The 18,121-nt window shown below is 45.4% G+C and overlaps 1 long non-coding RNA gene and 1 other non-coding gene across 2 annotated transcripts; both read right to left on the bottom strand.

Moving 5' to 3' along the window:
* Window positions 1-3,543: 3,543 nt before the first annotated feature.
* Window positions 3,544-6,704, bottom strand: LOC100766606. Its single transcript, XR_003479676.2, has 5 exons — window positions 6,543-6,704; window positions 6,241-6,312; window positions 6,084-6,140; window positions 4,551-4,637; window positions 3,544-3,828 (listed from the first exon to the last, which is right to left on the bottom strand). It is a non-coding gene; the product is annotated as an uncharacterized LOC100766606 (long non-coding RNA).
* On the bottom strand, window positions 5,691-5,823 carry LOC113832414. Its single transcript, XR_003479688.1, has one exon. It is a non-coding gene; the product is annotated as a small nucleolar RNA SNORA9 (small nucleolar RNA).
* Window positions 6,705-18,121: the final 11,417 nt, after the last annotated feature.

The following is an 18,121-nucleotide window of genomic DNA, read 5'->3' as shown; positions in this document are numbered from 1 at the left end:
TGACCCTGCAGATGAGCCAGTGGTGGGTGTTGTGAGATATTTTAATTGCACTCTGACACTCCAGAGACTGCCCAATAAGGTTATACCTTGAACCAGGGGATGGTGCCAGGGACTTGTTAACCGGAATTGGCCATAGAGAAGTCAGCCAGAAGCCTAATGAGTCAGACACACAGAATGAGAAAGGTAATAGCTACACGGTAGAATGTAGATTAATAAAAATATAGGTTAAGCCGGGCATTGGTGGCGTACGCCTTTAATCCCAGCACTCGGGAGGCAGAGGCAGGTGGATCTCTGAGTTCGAGACCAGCCTAGTCTACAAGAGCTAGTTCCAGGACAGCCTCCAAAGCCACAGAGAAACCCTGTCTCGAAAAACAAAAACAAAAACAAAACAACAACAACAACAAAAAAATGGGTTAATTTAAATTATAAGAGCTAGTAAGGGCTGGGCGTTGGTGGCGCTCGCCTTTAATCCCAGCACTCGGGAGGCAGAGGCAGGTGGATCTCTGTGAGTTAGAGGCCAGCCTGGTCTCCAGAGCAAGTGCCAGGATAGGCTCCGAAGCTACACAGAGAAACCCTGTCTCGAAAAAACAAAAACAAACAAACAAACAAACAAAGAGCTAGTAAGGAACCAAGCCTAAGGCACAAGCCGAGCTTTCATAATTAGTCTCCGTGTTGTTATTTGGTGCTGGTGGCACAAAGACTTGCTGCTCATTTTTGGACTTACATATGAATGGTGCGTTTCGATATGGCTAGCTGACCACACAGGTTTCTCTGTGCAGTCCTTCTGATTACAAGGCCTGCCCTGGGGGCAGCCCTCTCTGCTCCCTTCCCTCATTCTGGGAGGAGGGTAGATGGCAAGCCCTAAAGTTCCCAAATATGAGTTATTTTCAGGTCAACTTTGAGAGTTCTTATATTCACAAAAACCTGACTATTGTATTTCTTTTCCCTTTTTTTTTTTTTTTTTTTCCTTTTGGTTTTTTTGAGACAGGGTCTCTGTGTATCCATGGTTGTCCTGGAACTCACTTTGTAGACCAACTCACAGAGATCCACCTGCCTCTGCCTTCTGAGTGCTGGGATTAAAGGTATGTTGCCACCACCGCCCAGCTGATAATTGTATTTCAATCATTTCATTTGATTTTTTAAATTATTTGATAATGCAACATACCTAATGAAATTGTAAGTTCTTATCCACCATGTGGTAAAAGCAGGTACCATTAGTGATAACATGTACCACTGGCCAAAAATACTCCAGATCCAGTAGCAGGGCTCTGGCTTTACCCTGGGGCAGCCAGGCTGCATCCTTTTAAGCCTGGCACAGACGCACTCCATCCCCAGTTTCCTGGGGTATTGCTTTGGTAGGGTTTCCCCAACGTGGGGACTCCCACCCCACCATTGGGTTTCATTTCCCAAAACTCCAGGCCTTAAAAAGACCCGTGACTTGTGCTGATTGAATCAAGAAGTGACGTGATTGAGTTCCAGTAAAATCTGAGACAAAGAACTCTGTAATCGACAAAAAAAATTCACCTATCATGATATAGTGCTTTTAGGTTTTTTCTTCCTAACCACTTAAAAATCCCAAGACCATTCTTAGGTCAGAGATTGACCCGTGGGTGTAGTATTAGATTCTGTTTCCCCAGCCTATGACTCAGCCTCTCCCACTCCGGGGGCTTGCACAACCATGCTTGCATTGACTTCCATGACACACAGAGTTACTCTCATTTCACATTACTGAAGCCAAGGGGATGGCATCACATTTAATTCCTTCCTGGATTGAACCAACCCTGGGCCCTTTCAGAGGCTCCAGTTGTCTTTAAGAATGGCTGGTCACTATGAACAGGTTATAGCCACTTTAAGTTCCCTCATGACATGGGCCTTATAAAATCAGACTAGCAGAACTCAGCATCATGCAGACAGAATAATAGGGTGGGGCCACCACCCACTCAAGTCTGCTGGGGACTGAAGAAACACTTGTAGTTTTACTGTTGTCTAGCTCAGGGCCAAATTGGCCATCTATGATGGTGTGTGTGTGTGTGTGTGTGTGTGTGTGTGTTTGCACACACATGCACTTCTGGTCTTCCCCTAAGTACCTGTTTCCCCCTTAAAACTGAACCACAGCTTTTTCTTTTTGGTGTTTTGCCTGTATGTCTTCGTGAGGGTATTGGATCCTGGAGTTACAGGATGTGGGTGTACAGAGCTGTCATGTGGGTGCTGGGAATTGAACCTAGGTCCTCTGAAGATCAGTCAGGGCTCTAAACCACTGAGCTATCTCCAGCTGCTGAACTACAGCTTTTTAATCTATTTTTAAAGTTTGTATGTGTGTGTTGGGGGCGGGGGCTTTCCCTTTTGCCTTCACATATGGCGGCATCTATTTGGGTAGTTTTTGTTGTGCTCAACAGGGTCGGGGTCTGGCATCTCTGAGCACTGTTCTATTCACTGTCAGTAGTAATGAAACCTAAAATTTACTCACTGTATCCTCAATGGCTGATTTTGCCAGGCCTTTCGCACTACATTTCCTGACAATAATGCTGTGTGATCTAACCCTCTATGGGTTAGACTACACTGAATAGATTGACCCTCAGGGGATCATCACTCTCTTGGCTTCCTATCCTCCATCCTGATACTTCTGGTATATGTAATATGTATGGGTAATAACTACTGGTATAGGAAGAGGTAACTTGTATGTTTTTTTTTTTGGGGGGGGGTCATTTCAAGACAGGGTTTCTCTATGAAGCCCTGGCTGTTCTGGAACTCGCTCTGTAGACCAGGCTGGCCTCCGAACAGATCCACCTGCCTCTGTCTCCCAAGAGTGTAGGGATTAAAGATGTGCAGTGCCAACACCCAGCACTTGTATGGGTTTTCAAATACTTTAAAAATGTAGTTTTTGCCTAAAATGTGTCTGTGTACTTGTACCCAAGGAGGCCAGAAGAGGGTATTGGATTCCCTGGAACAAATTTTAAATGACTGTAAGTAATTGAACCCAAGTCCCCTGGAAGAGCAGCTACAGCTCTTAACCAACCTTCAGTTGGCTGTAAAGACACAGGGTTATCACACCTTCTAGAACTGGAGTTACAGCTGTTGAGCTGCCTGAATGGGCACTGGAAGCATATACCTTTGACTGCAGAGCCATCAACCAAGAGCAGATCCTTAGGCTCTCAGGGTAGTTCCTATGTGCCTTACCCCTCCCACATAGCTGAGGTGACCACCACACCCAAATGGCCACTCCCAAGTATATCCAGGGATGAGGCAAGAGGACACTTGGGCCCCTGCCTCAAAACCACAAGTGCCCTAGTGACCTTGGTTCATTTGGACTGAGCTTGCCACCAGAGTCAGTTTCTTTCCTTTTTTGGTTTTTTGAGACAGGGTTTCTCTGTGTAGCTTTGGAACCTGTCCTGGAACTTACTCTGTAGACCAGGATGGCCTCGAACTCAGAGATCCACTTGTCTCTGCCTCTGGAGTGCCAGGATTAAAGGTGTGCGCCACCACTGCCCGGCTTAGAGCTAGCTTCTTTAACACACAAAAATGGAAAAAACAGACTAAGGCGAATCAGATAAAACTCCATTTATTTATCTTTTTTGGAGACTGGGTCTCTTGTAGCCCAGGCTGGCCTTGAATCCATGATCTTCTTGCCTCTACCTCCTAAGAGCTTGGATAGCAGGTCTGCTTTCCTTTTGCCACCTCCAATATCCGTCACTGAGACTAGGAAGACAGTATCTGCCAAACACACTTGTCCTGAAACACAGCAACTCGGGCCAAGAACCAGAAACTGCTGATTCTTTTTAGAGGGGTGACAAACAAATAGCAGGCTTCAAATCTGGCCCGTTTCCTCATCTGCAGAGATTAGAAATGCCATACAGTTAAAATTAGGAAACACCACAAAACCAAATGCTATGAATGCCCACTGCCATGAGGGGCAATAGCAAAGCCTATGCCAAGTTTCTGATCCTGATTGCACCAAGTGAGCCAAAAGGCCTGCACCCACACCCAATCCAGCTAGACATATCATGACCAGAATACCATGCTGAACTCAAACCACAAAGGCAATCAAATGTCATCTCCAAGTATCAGGGCCAAGGAACCCAGATACTGGAAGTTCTGAAATAGTCTTATAAACTTTAACACAGCTAACCTTTCTGAGAGTCAATCACATGACTTATGGGAAGGCCACTGTTTTTTTCCTTTGGTTGTTGCTTGTTTTTGTTTCTGTGTTACAGCTGTTTTGTAACTCTGGAGACCAGGCTGTCTTCAAACTCCCAGAGATTCATCTGCCTCTGCTCCAAAGTGCTTGGATTAAAGGCACGAACCACCACCTCATTGGCTACTGTTTTTAAATACCTGGTGGCTGATGGACAACTTATCACAAACAAAAGTGAAGCTTAGGCTTGTTGGTATAGGCCCATAATTCAAACTCTTGGGGAGGTGGAAGCATGAGTCAGGGAGTTCAAAGCCATCCTTGGTTATACAGACTTTGAGGTCTGTCTAACAGGAGACACTTCCTCAAAACAGGAACAAAAATCCAGAAGTGACCTAATAGTGTCTTCTTGCATCCTTACCTCTTCAGAAGTTCCATGAGACAGCCTGATAACCACTGATGTGTCATTTCAGGTCTCTTCTAGTTCCAGCATCTTGGGTTTCCTAGACTAAAGAAAGAGTCAGTGAGCTGGGAAGCCTCAATAGTAAGCTGGGGACTGTCTACTTCATTTACCCCACAGCTCCTACACCAAGAACAGGACAAACCCTTCAACCCAAGCTTCCCATCCTCTCCGGAAAGCTGTAGGGCTAGAGATACCAGCTATCAAATTTCAGCCTGACAGTTCCTGCTGGGAAACCCCTGGACACACAGAACTAGAGCGGAGGGAGGAAACCAACTCCTGCAAGTTGCTTTTGGACCTCCATGAGCTGTGCCACCCATGGACCACACACATACATAAAATAAGTAGAATATAAGATTTGGGCCAGACAGTGGTGGAACACGCCTTTAATCCCAGCACTTGGAGGTGGATCTCTGTGAGTTTGAGGCTAGCCTAGTCTAGGAAGCTAGTTCTAGGATAGCCAAGGCCACACAAAGAAACCCTGTCTTGGGAGGAAACACCCCCAAAAAACAATAAAGAATTAAAGATTTGGAATGAGGACACACACCTTTAATCCCAACACTTGGAATCAGTGGCAGGCAGATCTCTGCATTCAGGGAAATCCAGTGAAACCATTGGCATGAAACGTGCCAAGCCAAGCATGAAAATGCTTGTAACCCCAAAACTTTGAGCCACTGAAGCTGAAGCAGGAGTACTGGGAATTCAAGGTCATCCTCACCTAAATTTCAGGCCAGCTTAACCTACATGAAACCTTAAGTACTGGCACACTGGCCAGGCCTCCACGATCCGCAGGCCCTCAGTCCCTGACTCTCTTGCCTTCTAAGAACTAGCTCCAGGACCCACATGCCTGCCGCCCAAGTCCTGTAAATCATCAAATCATGTGCTACCACACCTGGTTTTCATGCCATGTACTTTGTAATTGTTTTAAGGATTTAATAGTTTGCATTAACCCTGGAGCATAGAAAAAGTATAATCACGACTTATTTGCCTCTACACCACAACTGTGCAACTTTTTCACTAGTTTGAAAAAATAACCAAACAAGGAAGTGCAGCATTTGTAAATTCTATTCACTTGAAGTTTACCGTGGTAGGTGTCTGCTATATTGTCTGAAATTTCTATAACCTTGCTCTGGAGAGGGCAGGGCAAGGCCTCAAACCACTTCAAAGCTGTTCTGGCAAGCACTGTAGGAATGCACAGGGTCACTGCAGACCCAAGCACGCTGGAGGCTTGCTAAGGACACCACTCAAGTCTCCCCGGCCAACCAAAGTCCTCCGAGAACTCTGGAGGAGAGAATTAGTCCTGAAGGCGAATTAGACACCAAGTTTAGTTCCAGAGAGCCCAGATTACCTCTACTTTCCCGGAGAGAGTGAGGAAGGCTCTCCGGAAGTGGCTATCTCATTTAAAAGATTAGACAATATAAGCTGCTACATTATGTGACACACTAATTTTAGAAGTGTTTCTTAAACTCGTGACCACAGAAATAATATACACACCTGGACAAAAAAAAATGATCTCTTCTTCCTTAATCTTCTCAAGATATATTTTCGAGGCTGGAGAAAAATTCGACACATTAAGTTAATTCGAGTATGGTTCAGAGAAGTGAGGGCCCAGTTCCAGACTGGCAGCGCCCGGCTTTCACAACTAACTTACCAGAACATCTTCCAGAGGAGGCCGGTCAGCCCTTCCACGCTGTGGGTCCATCCACCTGGCCTCGATTTCCATCTAAAGGGGGACAAAACACATACAGCCCCGACCTGTGCCTATCACTCAATTATAGCCCCTCGAAACTCTCGGGTGACAGAATCTCTCGGAGGGAGAACCTCCATGCTTGGGCAGGGGTCGCTGAGGTTTGGGACAAGGTACCCGTCGCACGTGTCTCCCCATAGGACACCATCCCTACTCCACCGCAGCCTGACCTCCTGCCTCCCGCCACAGAGCCCTTCGATCCCTACCTGGCTTCAGAATAGCCCGGCATGACTCCTGGTCCCGGATGGCCGTAGATGCAAAAAAGGCGAGAGACCCAGCATACAAGAACGCGGACGGCACAGCCATGGCTGCAACCCGCGCACGCGCACACATATTTACCGTCATCGGCAGATCACCGAGCCACGCAAGCGTCTAACGTCATCACGCAGCCCCTCCCCGAAGCCTTGTGCGCGGGCTCCAAGTTGGTGATGTCATCGGGCCCAGGGCGTGGCCTTGAGCGCGGGCTCTGGGCTCTTTGGGCTTTGGGCCCGCCCTAGTGGTGGCTGGCGGTCACAGGTAGTCCTCAGACCTCGTGGCCACCCTCCAAATCTTCTCCCATGTTCCACCCGGGTGTCACAGCTAGGGGCTGGAATGGTACGGAGCCTAGGCAGCCCGGGCTGTCCCATAGGGGTAGGTGCCCGGGCTGGGCGAGATGTGGACGCGGGGGCCTCGGATGGACCAACCAACACAAATGAGAGGGGCAAGAAAGAAAACCCTTCCAGAATTTTCATTTTCTCTCCTTTTAAAATATATGCCTGCCTTTTTTTTTTTTTTTTTGAAATTCTTCTAACATGACTGCATCATGAATTTAGTTGAATGAAAAAAAAAATGTGTGTGGTGGAGGTGTGGTGGAGGAGTTCGTTACAGATACATGGGAGGGCATAGGCAGAGGCAGGGATATTTGAAAGAGTCCAGAGTGGAGACGACCAAGCTCTCCATGTGGGGAGAGAGGGGAACCAGATGTAGCAGCCAGAAGGACAAAGAGCCAAAAAAGAGGGAAGGCTAACCACTATGTCTGGATTATATAGGGAAGAGCCTCTAGGGCAAGTCCCTGGGTTGGAGAATTCAGGGTAGAGGGTGGGATATGCTGTAACAGGTAGGGAATGAGGGATGCTTTGTTATGTTAGATAGGCACCTCAGCCGTTTGTCCTAAATCTGAAACTTAAATGTGTTTTGCTGCAGGACAAGAATGGTTAAGAAGCCGGGCATTGGTGGCACATGCCTTTAATCCCAGCACTCGGGAGGCAGAGGCAGGTGGATCTCTGTGAGTTCGAGGCCAGCCTGGTCTATAGAGTGAGTGCCAGCATAGGCTCCAAAGCTACACAGAAAAACCCTGTCTCGAAAAACAAAACAAAATAAGAATGGTTAAGAAAGCTTGTAGCCACAATCTGCTCAGAGCGGCTATTCCCTCAGCCCTTTCATGAAATTTTTTAAATTTATTTTTATTTTATATTAATTGATGTTTTGCCTGCATATATGTCTGTGTAAGAATGTCAGAAGTCCTGGAACTGTAGTTACAGGTGTGAGCTGCCATGTAGGTGCCGGGAATTGAACCCAGGTTCTCTAGACGAACAGCCAGCCAGTGCTCTTAACCACTGAGTCATCACTCCAGCCCTCATTTTTTTTTGGGGGGTGGGGTGGGTGGGTGGTAGGTGGCCTGGTCTCCTTAAGCTACTGGTGACATAAAACACAGCTGACACCTGAAAAGGGGTTAAGACTATTCTTGGCCCAGGAAGGTGGGTCAGTGCCCCTTGCTGATGAGCCTGAGTTTGAACCCCAGAAACCATATGGTGGAAGGAAAACCAACTCCAGCAAGTTGTTCATCTCTGAAGAGACTCTGGCTATCTTGAGGGTGGTGAGCATTACTCTGGCAGGCCTTCTTTCCCATTCCCTCTACTTTCTAAAGCCGTTGGATTACATTCCCTCATTTGACCACTTTCTCCCCCTGAGGCTAAATACCAAGGTCTAGCTATCAGAGAAAGTCTAGCAATCAAAAGTTCCTTTTGGCTCGCCTAATTAACATGCCCAGTTAAACACCATCCTAACACAGGGTTTTCCCTTGTACCTTTATAAACTGCCATTTTCCCATGTGCCATGTCTGACTCCTCTACTCTTTGTCCCTTCCCTCTCTCCCTCTCCCTCTATTTTCTGTCTTTGTCTCTTATTCCCTGCCCTCTGTCCCTCTGGGACAAATAAATGTCCTTTGTGCTGAGAACTTGGTCTTGAAGATCCTAAACCAATACTTTTCCTTTCAATCTCCACTTGTGGGCTGTGGACTGTGCATGCTCACACACATATTACACACACACACACACACACACACACACACACACACACACACACACACTAGAGCACATGCATGAACACAATAATTCTTGAGGCTATAAGAATGGCTCAGCAGTTAAGAGCACTTGCTAGCCAGGTAGTGCTGGCTCACACCTTTAATCCCAGCACTATGGAAGCAGATCTCTGAGTTTAAGGCCAGCCTGGTCTACAGAGCCAGTTCCAGGACAGCCAGTGGTACACAGAAAAACTGTCTTGAAAACGTAAAAAGAAAAAAAAAAGAGCACTTGCTGCTTACAGAGGACCCAGGTTCAATTCCCAGCACCCACATGGTGGTTCACAATTGTCTTTAACTCCAGTTCCAGGGGATCTACACATTCAAGTAGCTGGAATTACAAGTCTGTGCCACTGGGCCAAGCTGAAAGTTGTCTCTTTGAAATGTAGTTGTCAAGGGACTAGAAGCTCCATCTTTCAATGTCTTGGTGACAAGAGCTTGTTCCTTGACTCCAAAGTGCAAAACCTGCTTGTCTTGGGCTAACAAGATGGCTCATTGGGTAAAGGCACTTAACACTAAGCCAGATGACCAGAGTTGATCATTGGCATATATGTGGTTGAAGGAGGGGACCAACTCACACAAGTTGTTCTCTGACTTCCTGAACCCAGTGTGAAATTCATGGACAAGCACATTAAATAAATATAATTAAAAAATAATTAACCTCAGCCAGGTGGTGGTGGCACACACACGTTTAATCCCAGCACTCAAGAGGCAGAGGCAAGTGGATCTCTGTTTTATAAATACAGTTCAGGACAGGCTACAAAGCTACACAGAGAAACCCTGTTTGGGGGGGGGGGACAACAACAAAATAACCCCTACTTATGTTAGTCATTAAAATTGTCATAAGACACCATGACCAAAAGCATCTTGGAGAGGAAAGGATTATTTCACATAACAGTTCCATGTAACAGTTCATCATCAAAAGCAGCAAGGGCAGAAACTCAAGCAGGGCAGGGACCTGTAGGCAGGGGCTGATGCAGAGGCCATGGAGGCTGCTGACTGGCTGCTCATCATGGCTTGCTCAGCCTGCTTTTTTATAGAACCCAGGACCACCAGCTCAGGGATGGCACACCCACAATGGGCTGGGCCCTTCCCCATCAATCATTAATTAAGAATGATCTCGTTTTATTTTGGTTTTGGTTTTTTGAGACAGGGTTTCTCTGTGTAATAGCCCTGGTTGTCCTGAAACTCATTCTGTACAACAGGCTGGCCCCAAACTCACAGAGATCTGCCTGCCTCTGCCTCCCAAGTGCTGGGATTAAAGGCGCGTGCCACCACCACCTGGCTTACATTCAGATCTTATGGAGACATTTTCTCAATTGAGGTTCCCTCCTTTCAGATAACTCTGGCATGTATCAAGTTGACATTAATTAGCCAGCACAGTATGGGTGTTTTGACTGCATGTATGTCTGTGTACTATGTGTGTGCCTCTTAAGGCCAGAAGAGGGCACTGGATCCCTTACAACTGAAGTTACAGCTGCTTGTGAGCTGGGAATCAAATTCTGGTCCTCTGGAAGAGTAGGCTCATCTTAACCACTGAGCCGTCCATCACTCCAGCCCCTGATAGTCACTTCTTGTCAGGAAGGGATATAGTCAGTTGGGTAGAGTACTTACCTAGCAAGCTCAAAGCCATATAAAGATTCAGTCCTCAGGACCTCATAAACTAGGTATAGTAATCCATGTCTGTAATCCCAGACTATCCTTGTCTACATAGTCTGGGACACATGAGATCTTGCCTCAAAAAATAAATAAAAAGCTATATGAATTCATCTTTGAGATGTGAGTACACTTGGTAAGTCCACATTTACTTAATACTCAGTCCCTTCAGAGTTAAAGTCTCAATGAGTTTGTATTTTCTGGTTCCTAGGTCTAAAACATAATGAAAGAACAATCTCTAGATCATAATGCCCTCTCAGAAGCAGATAAATGCCCTCTCACCCTATATAGTGCCCAGATAAAGCAGTTGAGCACTGAAGAACCCTGATACCACATCTGTAATGAAGATCGAACAAACTGTTTTGACTGACTAGGACACCATGATTGTGTAGAAATGGAATATTCAGCTCAAGTTGCAAAATCTGGGGCTATTTTTAGTCTTTCATTTTATTTGGTTTTTGGAGATAGAGTTTCTCTGTAGCCCTGGCTGAAACTCACTCTGTAGACCAGGCTGGCCTTGAACTCAGAGATCCACTCTGCCTTCCCAAGTGCTGGGATTAAAGGTGTGTGCCTCTGGGACTGGAGAGATGGCTCAGTGGTTAAGAGCCTTGACAGCTCTTCCAGAGGTTCTGAGTTCAATTCCCAGCAACCACATATATAATGAGAACTCACAACCATCTATAATGAGATCTGGTAGAACACTGTATACATCATAAATAAATAAACCTTAAAAAATGATACAGTTTCTGAAATCTACAGATGCACTTTGCTGTATCAGGCTTACCTGATGCTCATATCAATATAAGTAGTAAACCTGTCAACTTAAGGGTTTCTATTGCTCTGGCTATAAAAGCTCATGTAACCCCTGTGGTGGTTTGAAAGAAAATGGTCTACAAAGGGAGTGGCACTATTAGGAGGTATGACTTTGTTGGAGTAGGTGTGCTCTTATTGGAGGAAGTGTGTTACTGTGGGGTGGGCTTTGAGTTCTCCTTTGCTCAAACTCTAACCAGTGACACAGTTCACTTCCTGTGGGCTGTGGATCAAGATTTAGAACACTCAGCTCCTCCAGCACCATGTCTGCCTGCATACCACCTGCCATGATAATAATGGATTATACCTCTGAACTGTAAGCTAGCCCCAGTTTAATGTTTTCCTTTATAAAAATTGCCCTGGTCATGGTGTCTCTTCACAGCAATAGAAACCCTAACTAAGACACCCCCCTTCCATGGTGGAACATGTTATTCAAGGTAGCTTGAATCCATGTTTCTCCATCGTGGTCACCCATACTTTATTTCCTTTAAAGAGCCATTACTTCATATTGACAACATATTGTAAGCCACTTTGGCTAAAACTGTTGTTCCAGAGTCAAATTGCTAATTTTTTGGGGGGTGGTCAGGCAAACATCTGTAGGAAACAAGAATATGTCACCTCCAGATATGGTTATAGAGATCATGGACTTTTTATAGTTACAGGATAAAATTAAACCATAGATCAAGGCTCTTTTCAAGTCTGTCACACTTTGGATGAACAAGTGTTGCATAGGCGTGTATATTTGAACACTTGGTCTCCAGTGGGTAATGCTGTCTTGGGAGGTTTAGGAGGTTTGGTTCAATCTTTTTGGGGGAAGTATGTACTGGAGGAGGGCTTTGAGAGTTTAAAAACTCCTGCCATTTCATTTGTCCTGTCTGCTTTGTGCTTGCAGTTCAAGATGTGAGCTCTCAGCTTCCAGCTCCAGCCTGCTACTGTCTCTCTACTATTACAGTGATGGACTTTTATCCCTCTGAAACCATGCACCCAAATAAACTCTTCTTTCTATAAGTTGCCTTGATTATGATGTATGGTGACATCTTGGTTGTACAAATAAAGTCTGTCTGAAGGTCAGAGAATGGAGCAAGCCACCATCACACCTTACCTCGTTAGCATAAGATTGGGAGTTTGTACAATCAAGATATCATCACATGGAACAGAAAATGACTAATACAAAACCCATTGGTAGAAGCATCAGGTAGGTAGATTGTATCAGCTGTTTTTTTGAGACAAGGTGTTATGTAGCTGGGCTAGCCTTGACCTTGCTAGGACCTTGAATTACTGATCCTCCTGTCTCTGCTCTTAAGTGGATTACACGATTGTGCCCTCATGCCTGGCCTCTTTTGCTCTGGTGTAAATAGAAATCAAAGTAGGCAAAGTGCAGCTTCCTTAGTGTTAGTAGCTCTGGGCTCCGAGTGACAGCATCTCTCAGCTCTTAGTGGCTCCCTGCTGCTCTTCCAGCACCCAGAGCTTTAATCTGCAGCCTTCCCAGCAGCTGGAGCCCGAAGCTCTTCCTGCAGTTTTCTAACAGGCTCTTCTAGGAGCTTCTGCTGCAGCTATTGGAGACCAGCTGGCAACTACTCAGAGCTAATAATCCTTGGTGCTATCAACTCCTTAATGTTAATGAGAGCAATCTGCTCTTCCAGAGATAGAAATCACAAACAAGCAAAATAAAACCATCTCAGAGTGGCTCGACTATGATTGATGCTTCAGTGTACAGAGTGGAGGTGTCCCTGGATTGACTCTGTGGCAGTGAGAAGAGTGCTGCATCTGCTTCTTTACTCACTCACTTTGGTATTTTGAGACAAGTCATCACCCTGTAGTCCTGGGTGGACTGAAACTCACCAAGCTTTGGTCTCAAACTCACATCAAAGGCCGAGTGTGGTGGCTCACACTTTTAATCTCAGCAAAGGGAGGTAGAGGCTTGCAGATCTCTGGGAGTTCATGGCCAGCCTGGTCTACAGAGTGAGTTCCAACCCAGCCAGGTCTATGCAGACCCTGTCTCAAGCAAGCAGACAAATGAGAAAAAAATGTACAAAAACAATACAACATCAGTCCTCCTGCCTAAGCCTCTACAGCGCTAGGATTATACATGTGAGAGCTCAGCGAGCCCAGTGGAAGTACCTGCTATATAAGCACAAAGAGCAGACCCACACAAAGGCCAGGTTAGCAGTCTCCTGCCTGCTAACTACAAACCTGTATGTCTATGCCAGTCTCTATAAGTGTACTTGGCCTCTTGTCCAGACGATTATGGGGGTGGGGATGTTCCCTCACAGACTGCTATGGGGACATTTAAAGTGGCTGTAGAGGGGCAGAATCATCTGGAGAAGCAAAAGGGTAGCTAAAGGGCCACAGCCAAAGCAAAATCTTTCTTGGTGATGGTGGGGTATCTGATGTTGCCACAGCTGGAACAAAGTTTTCCAAGATGGCTGTGAGGCATTTAGGACCTCTGAGGCTGCTTTCATAGTGGGTTTGACCAGACCAGGCCAAAGAAGCTTTTGGTGGCACTTCTATGTGTGGTTTCACCTGGAGAAATGAGAAGCCAGGGTTCAGTCTTTAGCTCTTGCTGGCTCCAGAGCCTTGGATATTGGACCCGTCAGAGCTACTTATGAAGAAATGTCTCCAATGTGGTTAAATACAATATGACAGAACTAGGAACTGGAGGATGGAGAAACCACATCCAGAGATTTAGTGGAAAAGGTGGTAGAGCTGGGTTACAAAGTCCAACAGCCTCACTTACCAGGAATCCAACAAAGTTGGGTTCACTAGCTTGCTATAGCCAAGAAGAGCACCTCCAGGAGGCAGGCTGGCTCTCACTGTGGGGAAGTGGAGCAGAGGTTTGAAAAGCTTGGGCTTCTGGAAGGAAGAGAAGGATCAGCTCTACATTGTGGCCCTCATGAAGGGTAGTCTGGTAATTGGGTAGCTCGGCCATGTTTGTTCAAGAAGTCCAAGCAATAAAGCAGGATAGGAGATTTATCGGTAAGAAATCAGGATTCAGTGGCTGGAGAGGTGGCTTGGTGGGTAAAGGGGCTTCCTGCCAATCCTGAAGACCTAAATTCAACCCCTGGAAACCATATGGTGGAAAGAACTGACTCTACCCATTGTCCTCCAAACAGTACCCTGCTCTGTGGCATGAGCACATGTGTGCAGAGTGCACACACAAATTAACTGTGTAAGAAGGAAAGAAAAGAAAAAGAAGACTAGTCAGCCAGGCTGATAATCCCAGTATTTAAGAGAGAGGTAAAAGGATCAAAAATTCAATGTTAGCTTTGGCCATTTATTAGGCTTATTAGCCCTGACTCCATAAAGAAAAGTGGGTATCACTGAAAACAAGGCTATTTTGCAGAGGTGCATTGGGAGAAATGAGACTGTGTTATGGTTCTAGCTGTTTTCATTGGTGTGAAATCCCTTAAACAATCAGACCATTTATATTCTCATGAGTCTGACCCACAACCTGCAGTAGGTTGCACAAGAAACCAACTCTACAGTCATTGACACAGGAAGCCAGCTTGCTATAAGTCAGACTTACAGGAAGTCAAGGGTTCTATGCTGACAATCAAAAAAAGCCAATCAATCTATAGCTTCTGTGCCAGCTCCAAATATGCAGGACCTAATTAATAATTAGCAGCTTCTCAGCTGGGTGCTAGTGGCACACTCCTGTAATCACAGCATTGGGAGGCAGAGGCAGGTGGATCTCTGAGTTCAACACCAGCCTGGTCTACAAAGTGAGTTCCACAACAGCCATAGCTGTTACACAGAGAAACCCTGTCTTGAAAAACCAAAATAATAATAATAATTGGCAGCTTCCTTAATTTAAATTAAATTGGTCTCCCAATTTAAGACCAATTACAAGAAGACAAATATGGGCCCCTAACCAAATATGTGAGGTGCTCGCAGTGGATATATTTTAGGCAACTGTGTGAGATACCCACAGAAGACAGATCCTAACCAAATGTGTGAGGTACCCACAGAGGACAGATTCTAAGTTTCTAATCAGGCTTTCTCCTCCTCTCTCTGTCTTGTCCTTGTTTTTGTTTTATTTTGCATCTTTTTATTCATTTATTTTGAGACAGAGACCTTTTATATAACCCCCGGTGGCCTCAAACCTTAAATTCATGGCAGTCGTCTTCAGCCTCCAGACAGCTGGGGATTCGTGATCTTCGTTATCTGTTGGGCCAGGCCATATCTAGCTCCTACAGCCAGGACTGGAGATACCTAGTAATCTAAATGACCCTTACATTATCTGTACCACCATGGACTCCCACAGCCAGGACCAGAAGTGGCTAACAGCCCAAATGACTTCTATGCTATCTGTAAGGTCAAGACCAAGCCAGAGCCTTCCTTAGGCCATTAAGCTAGTGCAGGTAGCCTATCTCTATAATTCATCTTCTTGGAAGAAATGACATGTACCCTGGGTTGAGTCTTCATGTAATTATGCTTTCTTATGTACCAGGGATTGTATTACACCAGGACACTTTTTTCTAAATTATACTGTGTTTAAATATACTGGCAATAAACCCCCTGGTGGGGAGGGCCTAGGCCCTATCCCAAAGGATATCACAGACTCTGAAGACCCCCTATGGAAGGCCTCACACCCCCTGGGGAGCAGAAAGGGTATGGAATAGGTAGGGTGTTAATTGGGGGGGACAGGGGAGGAAGAGGGAACTGGAATTGACATGTAAAACAATATTGTTTGTAATTTAAATTTAAAAAATGGAGGAAAAAAATAACCCCCTGGCATTAGACTCTCTAGAAGTTTTTGTTTTGGGAGACAGGGTTTCTCTTGTGTAATAGTCCTGGCTATCCTGGAATTTGCTTTGTAGGTTGGCCTTGAATTTACAGAGAGATCCGCCTGCCTCTGCTTCCTAAGTGCTGAGATTAAAGATGTGCACCACCACTGCCTGGCTAGAAGTTTTGATCAGACTGACAAAGTTAATTTGAACTGAGTTTTTATTCTTGACTCTTCCAAGTTCATTCCCATGCCTATACCTGCAGGGTCCCCCTTACAAGAACACCTTTTTTTCTTAAATTTTTTTATCTTTATGTGCATTTGGTGTTTTTCCATGGACTTCAGATCCCCTGGAACTGGAACTAGAGAGAGCTGTGAGCTGCAATGTGGGTGCTGGGAATTGAACCCAGGTCCTCTGGAAGAGCAGTCAGTGCTCTTAACTGTTGAGCCATCTCTTCAGACTCCACAACCCCACCTTTAATCAGGACATTTTTGTTTGTTCTTTTTCAGACAGGGCTTCATGTAGCGCAGGATATCCTTTTTTGTTTGTTTTTTTGAGACAGGTTTCTCTGTATTACTTTGGAGCCTGTCTTGGAACTTGCTCTGTAGACCAGGCTGGCCTTGAACTCACAGAGATCCGCCTGCCTCTGCCTCCTGAGTCCTGGGATTAAAGGTGTGTGCCACCAATGTCTGGCCTGCCCAGGATATCCTGAACATACCTGGTAGCTAAGGCTGGCCTCGAGCTCCTAATCATTCTGCCATAGCCTCCTGAGTACTGAGATATAGTGAGCCACATGCCCAGTAATTAGGGCATTCTCAAAATGTTTACCACCTGAGGGCTTTTTCACTCTGCATGTCTTTGAGTCTGTAAACATGATGATCATGGCAAAACCCCTAGTATAGCAAGCTCTGGGCAAACTTCTGCTTGTTTTGTTTGGTCATCTTAATTTATTTATATAGTTATCACTATATGATCAGTAGTAGATGGAGTTTTACTTGAAGTATGGGCTGTGTAGAAACATGAGGTGGAGGCATTCCAAGTGGTTCAGAAGGGACAGAGAGGCAACCTAAATGCTAAGGGGGGTTGTAGCTGCATTTTGTGTTACAGAGTGGTAAATATGGAGGATTATAGTTCAGTTGGTAGCATGCTTGCCAAGTATACATGAAGCCTTGGATTTGTTCTCTAGCACAGAATAAACCTTGCAAATGTTGGCACATGCCAGTAATCCCAGCGCTGTGAAGATAGAGTCAGGAAGATTATAAATTCAAAGCCATCTTGTGATGGAAATCATGTTGGATCATAGGAGACCCTATTTCAAACAAAACAAACCAAAAGTGATGTATGTGGAAAGGTACATTAATGACAGACTGTAGAATGTCTTCAATACCAGGCACCTATTTTGAGTGGTTGAAGACTAAATGTGCTCTTTCATCTGTGTCTATGGATTAAGGCAGAAGGAATATTAAAAGGGTACTTCCCACCATACCATCTGCCACATGGTGGAAATATGTTTGCTTTTGAGAAGTGCTAAAGTGAAGCTGACCCTAATTAGTTGTTTTTTTTTTTTTCCCCTTCCAGACAGGGTTTCCCTGTGTAACAGCCCTCGCTGTCCTGGAACTTACTTTGTAGACCAGGCTGGCCTCAAACTCACAGAGACACACCTGCCTCTGCCTCCCAAGTGCTGGGATTAAAGACGTGCCACCACCGCTTGGTGATCCTAATTAGTTTTAATAATAAAAACCTGGAGTTAGGGCTGGAGAGCTGGTTCAGAGGTTAAGAGCACCAGCTGCTCTTCCAGAGATCCTGAGTTCAATTCCCAGCAACCAGCAACCACATGGTGGCTCACAACCATCCGCTATGCGATCTGGTGCCCTCTTCTGGTGTGCAGATATACATGGAAGCATAATGTTGTATACATAATAAATAAATAAAATCTTTAAAAAAAAAAACAAACCCCAAAACCTGGAGTCAGACATGGGGGGTGGGGAGGAGTAAAAGCTGAAAGATCAGAGAAGCAAAGGAACAGCCACAGTCATCTCTTACCTCTCAAAGTCCTCAGACTGAAAGGGGCTGAGATACTGTCAATGCCGCACCTTATAACTCTTATCACTTCCTGTCTTTGCTCCATATTGTCACTGCCTGTCTCCTCTCTGTACAGACCTCCAGACCTCCATGGTTAACTAGTGACTAGCTTCGCCCTCTGATCTCCAGGCAAGCTCTATTTGTCAGAACACAAACAAAAAAATCACAACAC

The sequence above is a fragment of the Cricetulus griseus genome (assembly GCF_003668045.3).
Source record: "Cricetulus griseus strain 17A/GY chromosome 1 unlocalized genomic scaffold, alternate assembly CriGri-PICRH-1.0 chr1_1, whole genome shotgun sequence".
NCBI classification, from domain to species: Eukaryota; Metazoa; Chordata; class Mammalia; order Rodentia; family Cricetidae; genus Cricetulus; species Cricetulus griseus.
Note: the sequence above shows the minus strand (reverse complement) of the source record. Positions and strands in the feature narration are given on the sequence as shown.